Consider the following 11,600-nt stretch of genomic DNA (forward strand, 5'->3'; position numbering starts at 1 on the left):
ACTGGAATATTAGATATCTTTTTTGGGATTCAACTGCGTTAAGTAAGTCATATATGGATATGGATGTAGATATTTATAATGAAAAATATAAATGTAAATATTTATATTAATTTTTTGAAAGTATAAAGCAACCATTTATATTGAGCGTTCATTAACAAGGAAACCTAGAGTGCAAAGTCTTTCCCTCGACTTCGGATTTTGGATAACTATAGATGGAGGTTGTAGAAAAAGTTGAGTTACTCATTTTTCATTTGGAATTGGATAGGTATTTAGAATGTGTTGGGTGTTAATTTTTATTTTTATTTTTTTAAGTCATTCTAGATAGCGAAAAATTATAAGTGTTTAGTATATATATGAAAAATGAAAATATAGCAGTTGAAGATATATTATATTTTTTTTTATTAATTAAAATATTAAGAATATATTAATATTTTATTTTCAATGTTTCACATGTAAAGTTGGATTTTGTTTGTTTTTAAAAGTGGGAATAAAAGTATTTATATAATTATAAAATTATCATGATTGAAAACAACTTAATTAATTTGTGTCAAATTATTTTGGGAAAAAAAATAGGCTCTAGCTTGAAAGTTAATGGAAAAAGAGCTAAAGACAAGTTAGTTATAGAAGATACCATTCAAACGTGGATCACTTCATTAATCTCATGATTATTGAAGGGGAATGTCAAAATAATAAAAGCGATTTCCTCTATTATTTCATTGATTTCAATTTTTTTTTGACATTGTTACTAGAACAATTCTATCGAAGAGGCTTCAAGAGATAATCATTTCTCTCAAGTTTTAGGGTTTTTCTGACAAGGATTTATGAGAATGATATTTCCAAACTTAGGACCATTAAGGGTTGGTTAGGAAAAATCAAGTGTAATATCAGAGTCAAGCATGGTGTCCCTTATCTCCTATCATTTTTGGCATATACATTAACAAGCTTGAAGAGTGTCTAGAAGATGTAGTTTGTGTTGGGACCACACTCACTAGTATCATAATGACTCTTCTCCTTTGTGGCGGTGATAGTTTTCTCTTGGTCAAGAGTGATTTCCCCTTATCCCCTATCATTTTTGGCATATACATTGATGATCTAGAAAAGTGCTTGGAAGATTTAGATTGTGTTGGGACCACACTCACTAGTATAATCATGATTTTTCTACTTTATGGTGATGATATTTCTCTCTTGATGAGAAGTGATTGTTGATTTTTATCATAGCAAACACCTAAGAACCCTTCAATACTTCTACTTGAAGATGGGTATGGCCATTAATGATGAAAGAAAAGAAAGCCATGATCATTAAATCCAAAAATATGGCATATTATACCTTCATCTATGACAACAATTATTTGGAGTAATTTCCTTCATACAAATGTATTGGAATAAATATCAATCAAAATCTAAATTAGATTTATAGCATTGAGAAAATAACAAAAGAAAGGTGGAAAGATTATAATGGGATTGAAAACAATTGTATGTGAGGATAGATTTGGATATTGGATAAAAATGACTCCACTTTCAAACTCTCAACACTCTTGTTATTTTACATGCATGAGTTTTGGGGTGTCCGTAACTCTAGAGAGTGGAAGGAGATATAAAACACCCAAAAACAATTTATAACCTACAATCTCAATATTAAAGGAAATACCCATTATTATTTCCTATTTATTGAAGCAATATTCCCCCATTGACAGAATGGCTATGATTAGGTATCTTATGTATAAGAAGGAATTAAAATACATAAAAACCAAACTGTATCATAAAATTTCTTCTAAATCTAGTGAAAACCCCACTTTCTACTCAATCATGAAAGACATATGGATTCTTAGTCCCAACTTGATCATTGTGGCATAAAAGAGGAGATTGTTTGGAAAAATAAGGATAGTATGAAAAACACTATTGCTTCAAAGTTTATGGATAAACTATTTATTGATAAAGATGTATAGGGAAAAATAAAATTAATATATTATGAGGGGAATGACCCCAATATTGAAAATCAAAAGTATCTCTCTATTTCAAATAATGTTAAGAAGAAAATGAACATTGCTAAAATAAGAACAAATTTTAATGAGCTTATAGTAAAATTGAGAGTTGATCAATTACTAAAATATTATGGTATGAAAGAATTTTCCAGCCTTGAAGTTCTAAGAGGGTTCAAGATGAAACTCACGTCCACTCAAATTACCCAGATTATATTCGCATTTGATATTATAATCAAAATATTTGTCACACTACCACCTCGACATTTTAAGTCAACAAAACTATGATGCTCTTGGAATGATTCTCTTAATGTCTTTTGGGCATACAAATAAAATGATAGAAAATTTAGAGTAATCTCTTACCTTCTTAAGCTATGATGGACCATATTCTTCTTAATACAAGTTAATAATAATTTCCATCATCATACATATACACAAAACATGGTATTAATTAAAAAAGAAAATAAATAGATTAATACTATAAATATAAAAACACAATTTTTTTTTGCAAAGATAACCATGATAAGAGTTTTAATTAATATAAAATTTGAACTTGAAATTTAAATATGATTTTTTAGTTCTACATAATTTATATTAATTGCATGGATAAGTATGTCTATTTTAGAATAAGACTTCCAAAATTTCAATTTAATTATCAATAATTATTTAAACCATGGTAGGTATTTAACCCCTAAAAAATATTCCAAAATAGGCGTGTCTATTTTGGAAAAGGGTTTCTATAATTTTAATTTAATTAACAATAATTATTAGATGAATGTGGAAGATTTAATCTTCATAGAATATTCTAAAATATAGGGTGAGACTTATTTTAAAAAAAGTTATTCCTTTTTAACCTTTTAATCAAATTTACTAATTAAAAAAAATGTGATATGAACAAGTTCATATATATTGAGATATGTTTTTTTGGACACCTAGTATTAATAAGCCATGGTATTGTCTCATAGTATTATAACAAAACCAATTTATAGATTAATAATTTTCAGGGTAAATTAGGGTGAATTTTCATAATTATAAATATTTTTACATGTTTATATATATAAATAGAATTAATAACATTAATAATAATAATTTAAAGCAAAATTATAATTTAATTAATTTTTATGATTTTTATTAATCTTATAAAAATAAGAAATATGATAAACTAATCATTTCAATGATTTTTAAAAATTAATACTTATGAATATTTACAATTATTTAATTTACATAACTGTATTAGCTTTAATTTTAATATAATTATGATAATTAAAAATGATTCATGTAAATTGATGAATTACACCATGTTATTACAATGAATTTGAATATATTATAAATAAATGAAATATATGAAATTAAATTAACTTCATAGTTACGTAATTTTTATTTATAATTTTTTTGTTTTTGAAAAATTTTGTTTTTTAAATAATGGTATGTTATTTTTATGGAAAATTTAATGTACGCTCTCATTAATAAAAGCGTTTGGGTGCTTAAATAATGATATTTACTTTAAAAATTGTACAATGGTAAAGAGCACACTGTTCTTGTAACGTTTTTATGTTTTCTTAATTTAGATTATGGATCTAAATTAGTGTAGCGTATAATTATAAAAAAGGAGGAGGATATGGTGACAAAATGTGATAACATAAATAAAAATAACATGTATTTTAAAATTCCATTGTGTTAGGTAGATGTCAAATGTCATGTATTTTAAAATTCCATTGTGTTAGGTAGATGTCAAATGTCAAACAACTTGTAGTATAGTGGAAAATCCATATGAAATTTCTGAAAACCTTGTTAATTAAAAATATGATAAAAATCAGAATGAAAATTCTAAGGCGTGGAATTCTTATCTTCAAATAGGAATCTAAAAGATTACTGGTCTAAAATAAAGCTTAAAATGTAGGCATGGGAAAGAACTTTATAGATTCCGGGAAAAAGGATAAATAAAATTTATAATATACTCATGACAGCATGTAGAATGTGGGAAACTGTATATGTGAGAGGATTGAAAAGTGTTAAATTTAGGGATGATATTCCTTTCACGGAAATATCAATAAGTTTATTATAACTGTTAAATATATTTGTCATAAATATATATTGCATTTTTTAATTCATGCATTAGTAAATATTGTGGAGGGAAATGATTCAAATATATAATTCTGGTTGCGGTAAATGCTATTTTCATATTTGCATTGTCATTTCATGAGAGTGTACGAATTGGGGTTGAGCTAACTGTTATTTTCTTTTTTTTTTTTGAAGAATTTTTGGCGAAAATCACATAGAAAAACTTATGTAGACGCGTTTCGAACCATCTAGTGTGGTTCATCGTCAGGATAAGTTGAATGAGCAGCGGCTAGTTTGACCAAGATAAAGGAAAATTAATAATAATAATAATAATATTAATAATATTATTATTTTCTTTTAAAAATAAAATTAATAATAAGAAAATCAAAGATTAATAATTTCAAATATGTTGAAAAAATTAAAATGAATTAAATTAAAAATTATATAAAATGAATTACTTTTAAATTTTTTTAATAGTTAGTCAATAATATTTTCTTTTTAAAATTAAAATTACTGATAAGTAAATCAATATTTGCTATTTTCCTATCTGCAATGTCATTTCATGATAGAGGGCATGAATGTGAAAAAGTCATAAGGATGGGTGGATAAGTTTAATTTTTTTTTAATAAATTAAGTATAAAAGTAATAATAAAATATTATTTATTTTGGAAATTGGACATAATTGACAAAATAATAAATATTTTGCGGAAAAGATAAATTTACTTTGAAGAAATAGTAGAAATTTTATTTGAAAAGGATGTTCTATGTATTATATATCTAATTAATAATAACATTAATATTATATATGAAAGTATTTTATGGTGATATTGGTGATTAACATGGTAAGGCTATGTAGCTTTGGTGTTGACACAAAACCACCCTTGGGGTGCCACCCCATCTATCATGTGTGAGTTATATGTCCATACTAATATGGTACAAACTAATGATTTTTCAATTGATTCTAACTTGATGCCCCAAGCTTATAATTTAAAAGTACTATATTTTTAGAAACCTATTAACAAGTAGAAGATGATGGCAATGATAGAAATAGGGTTTGTATTTAGTAAAATAAGTGAAATTTTTTATAGCCCCATATCCTCAAAGACACTTAAGACTATGGGTGTGTGTTACAAAGTTGTACTGTTGCATGCTATTAAAATAAAATTTTCAAAACATGGATTTAAATATTCAACTTACATGGACTAGAGGAAAATCACAGAAGGAAAGGATCTAGAGAAAGGATTACAATAATGAGGCTTTGTGGCATAGGATCCGAGGATGCTAAATACAGAAAAAGGGATATGTAGATCAAATATTTTGGTAGAAGAAATGTCATAGGTTTTGTGTAATATGTGGTAGATATTTGTTAAGATATTGGGGTGGGATTATGGTGAGTTTTCTACTATAATGTATGGAAAAGTACAAATAGAAGGCTAGAAGACTCCATCCTTCAAGGAAATTTAGTAGAGGGTTGATTGTTGAAGGCGCTTGATAAAAAAATTTTGTGCACTAATTGATAAAGGAATAAGGGCAAGTGATGTGGTTAGAATCATAATGGGGAATCTCTCAAGTTGTTTGTTGTTACTTTCATGCTTGATTAAATTTTGAAAATTTATTGTATATCAATAATTCAAGAACATAGGCATAATATAAATGCAAGGAATTAAATAGCTACAAGCATTGATAGGGATGGGAATGAGAATAGTTAATTTTCCTATGCATATGAATATGGTAATCATATATATAACAAGCATGTAGACTCATATTAGTCCATTAATACTAAAGTTATGATGGATAACCATCGTTGATGATAATCATCTAAGAAAGAGCATGTTTATAGTATGGCTAGAGACACTGATGAACATGCTGTATATAGGCTGGTGAAGATGAGGCTATGGATAATAAAGTGTTGACAAATAGGTTGGTAAAGGGAAATGCAATAACCCTTCCTACAGTGCCGACCAATCATATAACATATAGTAAATGGTCAGTATCCATACAAATATAATTTTGATACACTCAAATGTTGAGAGGGAATTTAGGTAACAATTTCTCAAGATAACATTTGATATTTGGGAATTATATGGATGTCTCAATTGTAAGTAAAATAGGAACTAGTACTTGCTATGTGATAGACACTACTAAGAATTAGCTGATGATTCCATGCTACAAGGGATCCTCTTATGAAAAGTGTGCAAGAGCGATATTTTTCGTTTGACTTGTATATGAGAGAGGATTGGTTGGTTATGCTTATGATACTTTTCATGTGAATTAATTTAAGAGTTTAGATGAATGCTTGAAATTGTGTAACCACCCTCCTCCCACATCTATACAAGTAACTGACAAATCGGGGTAAACATGTGACGAGAGGCTACTATGATATGAATCAACCTCCTAGGTGATGTTAAGGAAATGGAATTGACAGAAACACATCAACCATACCTTCCACATCAGCAACAACGCTCCCAAGAGGCATCCCAACTACTCAGCCATCCTTCCCTTGGGTCCCACTGACTTTCTAGACCTCTTGACCTCTACAGGCTCTCATGTTACGGGCATGTCAACATCTAGGGACCTCTAGATGTTCTCACAAGATTGAATACCTATGTCTAGTGACTTTTCCCAACATACCTGTGCCAACATCCGAGAGATTTAAGGCACTTTTCTAGCCCATAATTCCGACGACTGCCCAGAACTTTTTGTAGCTTCCAGAATCCATCAAGCACATGATGAAAAGATTAATAAACAAAAAATAAACTTCAGTAGTTAGGCCTGACCATCCCTAACTAGGACTGACATTTCAAACATTTGGCATCAATGCAGTCTATAGGTCTAGGATACAAGATATGGCATGAATTATTGAAAAATCTTATGAAACATGAAAATAAAGATCACCACCTTCTCCCTTGAACTGGTATGACATCAATTAGGTCTTTGAATCCATAATTTTAACCATTAAAAGTAAATACATGAAATAACCATGAGAATAACCAATCATATAACCATGTTTATAACCAACATCAAACCATGAAAATAATAGTGAGATAGTAGCCATTAAATCCACATATAAACAAGTAAATATTCAAGAGAACTTAGCTTTTATTAACCATAGAAAAATTCGACCAGGTTCGGGACTTCCACATACCACCCAACTGTAGACATGGGTGAATCAAATATTTATTTCAGCCAATCACTCGCATACGATATTCCAAGCATGAATGTGGGATCTCATGGAAAAACCAATCCAAAAATAACTAGGGGAATCCAGAGGTTAAACCACCTTCACCCTCACCAAACCGCGATCACACCAAAACAGATGCTCTAATAAAAAACTAAACTGATCATGGAGTTCCATCCGAAATCCATCACTATCCTTGAGGAATTTTATGTTTTCTTGTATCTTAGGCTTTACCACAATCCAATCCCGGATCACTAGGCCCTAAACTGAGACTAGTCTCTCAGGCTTTACCGCTATCCAAACTTGGATCACCAGGCCCTAAACCGAGACTCCTCCCTTAGGCTTTACTGTGTATCCCACTAAAACTAGTAAAGGGATTCCTATACCTTTTGGAATGAACCTTGAGACCACCTCCGCCCTGGATTCCAAAATCCATCCGAAAAATCGAAAGCTCAAAATTGAGATAAACATCCCAACACACCATGGAATCCAGAAAAGGTAATGTTAGGTCTAAAACCCCTATCATAACTAGAGAAAACCATGCCACCGACAACAGGAGAACAATACACCAACATGCAATAGTAAAACCACAACAATATTAATAAGGGATACAACTACAATAGTAATGGGGTAATCACTAGTATTATAGGGGCCTAACATGCCCCTCTCCTTCAAAAAAGTGTTTTCCTCAATGCTTGAGTAGTTTTGGATGCTTTTGTATAAAATTCTCATCCTCCCATGTGGAATCTTCAGCGGATAAGTTCTTCCACTTGATGAGATACTCCGAAATTGATTGATTTCACAGCTGTCGAGTTCTTGTTTCTGTGACTGCTTCTGGTTCCAATATAATTTTTCCTTCCTCATCAAGTTCTGGCAATATTGTTTGAACTGGGAGCTTGTCACCTATAACCTTCTTTAAACATAAAACATGGAAAATTGGGTGCACTCGAGAAGCTACAGGAAGCTCCAATTTGTATGCCATAGTACCAATCTTTTGCAACACCTTGTATGGACCATAATAATTTAGTGATAATTTATTATCCTTCTTAGCTTTCTCGAGGGACATTTGTTTATATGGTTGTAGTCGTACGAATACCCAATCACCTACATCAAAACTTCTTTCACTATGATGTTGATATGCCTGTTGTTTCATTCTATTCTACGCCAACATGAGGTTATCCTTTAAGAGTTGGAGGACTTGTTGTTGATGCTTGATGTGATGTTCTACTGCTTTAACCTTAGAATTTTCTCTTAAATATGATGTGATGGATGGTGGTTGATATCCATAAAGTTCCATAAATGGGGTCATTTTTGTTGCTGTATGGAAGGAAGTGTTATACCACCATTCAGCCAGAGGCAACCATTTGACCCATTGTGTCTGTTTATCATATACAAAGCAACAAAGATATCCTTCCAAACATTTTTTTACTATCTTAGTTGGCCCATCATATTGAGGATGATAAGATGAGCTATGAGCTAACTGAGTACCAAGACAAGAAAATAATTTTCCAAAAATTTCCAATGAAAATGGGATCTCTGTCACTTACAATAATCTTTGGGTTTCCATGTAGCTTTTGAACTTTTTACATAAATGTATATTTCTTTTTGTGCTCCTTCCCATTATGTAGATCTGTGTTGATTTTTTCTAGCAGAATTTTTCTAGGAGGCTTTTGGACAATTTTTGGCTAGATGGCATGTCTCAAAGTAGGATTGACATCTGAAGAGGACACTTTCATAATCGAGTTTATGGTTGAACACATAGTCTTTACTTGTTAGGTGTATTTTAGCTCAAAATTTGGCACTGAAGTCCATTTCCACACAGATGCGTGCATAGGTGGTTCTAACTTATTCCTCTGTTTCTGGGCACTTGCAGTAAAATTTTCCAATTGCATTTCCAATGGCTTTTAGCGAGGAGGTATTACAAAGATGCAAGGGTAGGTTTGGCAATCTCACCCAAACTAGTGCTGAGGTTATGACTGTTGTTGAGGGATCGAATAATGGGTTCCATGGCTTCATGAATAGGCTTGAGTTTTCCCGAAACCAAGGGCCGAAATCTAGAATACATTGTTTGCTTTCAGGGTTTTTAAATTCTACTATAAGAAACCCCTAGCATAGGGGTAGATATTAATTGCATCAGAAATGATAGGCTTCCATACCTCTAAGATCCAACAGTGGAGAGCTTTCAGCCGCAGCCAAAAACCATTGAATCGGCAGACTAGGGCACTTTCAGAAAACTTCAAAGCCTCATCGAGTGAGGCCTGGTCCACCTGGACAGTGGGAGCTGGGGCTTCATTTAATGTATTTAAATGTAAATTAGTATATTAATGTATTTAAATGTACATTACTATGTAATAATGTACTTTAGTGAATATTAATGTACATTATTGTTATGCATACTAATGCATATTAATTGAAGTACATTGATGTATAGTAACATATATTAATGTGGTTTGATAAAGCCAAAGGATTAATAAAAAACCTAGGGATTTTAGTATTAATCCCTTGGGTTTATTATTCCCTCCATTTATAATTGGTTGGGTTTTTAGTATTAATTCCTTGGGTTTATAATCCACCCCGTCAAAATTATTACCTTAAGTTTATAATCCCTTCGAGATTTAGTATTATACCATACAAATACAAAACCTTATATTAAAAAACCCAATGCATTGAAAAAATAAACCTAAGGAAATACAAATCCTAGGATTAATAGTATTAGTACCTTGCATTTGTTATCCCTTGGGTTAATTATGCCCTTGGGTTTATAATCCCTTGGAATTTTATTATTAACCCCTTGGATTTATAATATCAATCCCTTGGGTTACTAAATAATTATGATTATTATTATTAATGAATACTACTACTACTATTAACTAATAATATTATTGTAAACTCAAGGGATTAATTCTAAAACGCCAAGGCATTATAAACCCAGTGGAATAATATTAAACCCAAGGAATTAATATTGTAAAACCAAGGTATATAAACCCTAAGATAAATATTAAAATCTAAAAGAAATAACAACCTAAAGGTATTAATACTAAAAACCAAATGGATTATAAGCCCATGGGAATAATATTAAACCCAATGGATAAATATTATAAAGCCAAGGTATATAAACCGCAAGATAAATATTATAAACCCCAAAATAAACATGGTTGACCAGAGTTGACCATGGTTGATTTTCATATTTACACAAGTTTTTTCACAATACGAAGTTGGACTATGGTTGACCATGTTTGATTTTCATATTGATAGAACCTTTGTCCCAATGCAACATGTGTTAGAAATTTTAATTGCTCTCACTTGAGAGAGTTCGCTGAGTCATGTGGAGTGAGTTCACGTTAAATTATATTTTATGAAAAGCTAAATTTAGAGTTCGTGTGCATATTGAGTTATTTTGGGCAAGTATCTAGCCTAAAAAGCATAAATACCCATCACCGGGGTTCATTATAAGGATCAAGTTTGTGTGAAATAAGAGCAACGACTCATGGTGTTTTGGTGTTATTGTTTGTGTTTAAATTTTGTGCCCTTCCTAATCTGCCTTACCAAAAAATAGAGCTGTGTCGAGAAAGAACAAAAATTTCAAAGGTTGTGTGTATCAAACTGGTGCAACCACAGTGTGCACAGAAAATTACTTGTTTATTATCTTTTGGAGGTGTTGTGAGTAGCCACAATGGTGATCAACCACCATCGTGAGTGTGTCAAAGGAGAGAGCCACGAGGGGCCTCTTCCTTAAGTCGCAGCTTCCACCACTTCCAAAGGTCACGGTGAAAAAAAAAACCTGCGAGTAAATTTCAAACGCATAGTCTAACAAGGCAGAGGAGTTGCCCGTAAATTTATGGAAATTCCAGTTATATTTAGAGAAAATCCGGGAAGGATTTTTGTAAATCCAAGTTATAGTTGTGAAACTTCAAAATTTTAGGTGTCCTAGATGTTTTTGATGGTGCTGAATCCATTTCCACCATCAAAAACACTATTCAAACACTGCCTCTACAAGATTTTTTGAAAATTTTTTGACCGGATTCTGGCCACTTTTGGTCATTCGGGCAATTCCTCCACCTCGTTAGACGACTCCGATTTCAAAGTTATTATTATTCCCTGCCTCCGGCATAGCAGGGACTATAGCGTTCGCAACAACGTTGACTCGCTATTAATTCGAGTTGACCAGACCATCTAACTGACGTTTTTGGCTTTTATCCAAACTTTTATTTTTGACCTTTGATGTTTTTTAGATTTTATCTAAACTTTTATATTGGAGGTCTTGTTGCCTGGTTACTGAATATCCAGGAAATAACAAAAGCTTTAACCAAGGTCTGGATTTAATTGGATTTCGCTTTGTGAATTTTAAGCAAAGTTTGGTTCCCACCGCAAAGGTAGCCACC

Source organism: Pinus tabuliformis, chromosome 2_2 (assembly GCF_031772625.1).
Source record: "Pinus tabuliformis cultivar Carrire ecotype Pingquan chromosome 2_2, CPIR1, whole genome shotgun sequence".
In the NCBI taxonomy this organism is placed as follows: domain Eukaryota; kingdom Viridiplantae; phylum Streptophyta; class Pinopsida; order Pinales; family Pinaceae; genus Pinus; species Pinus tabuliformis.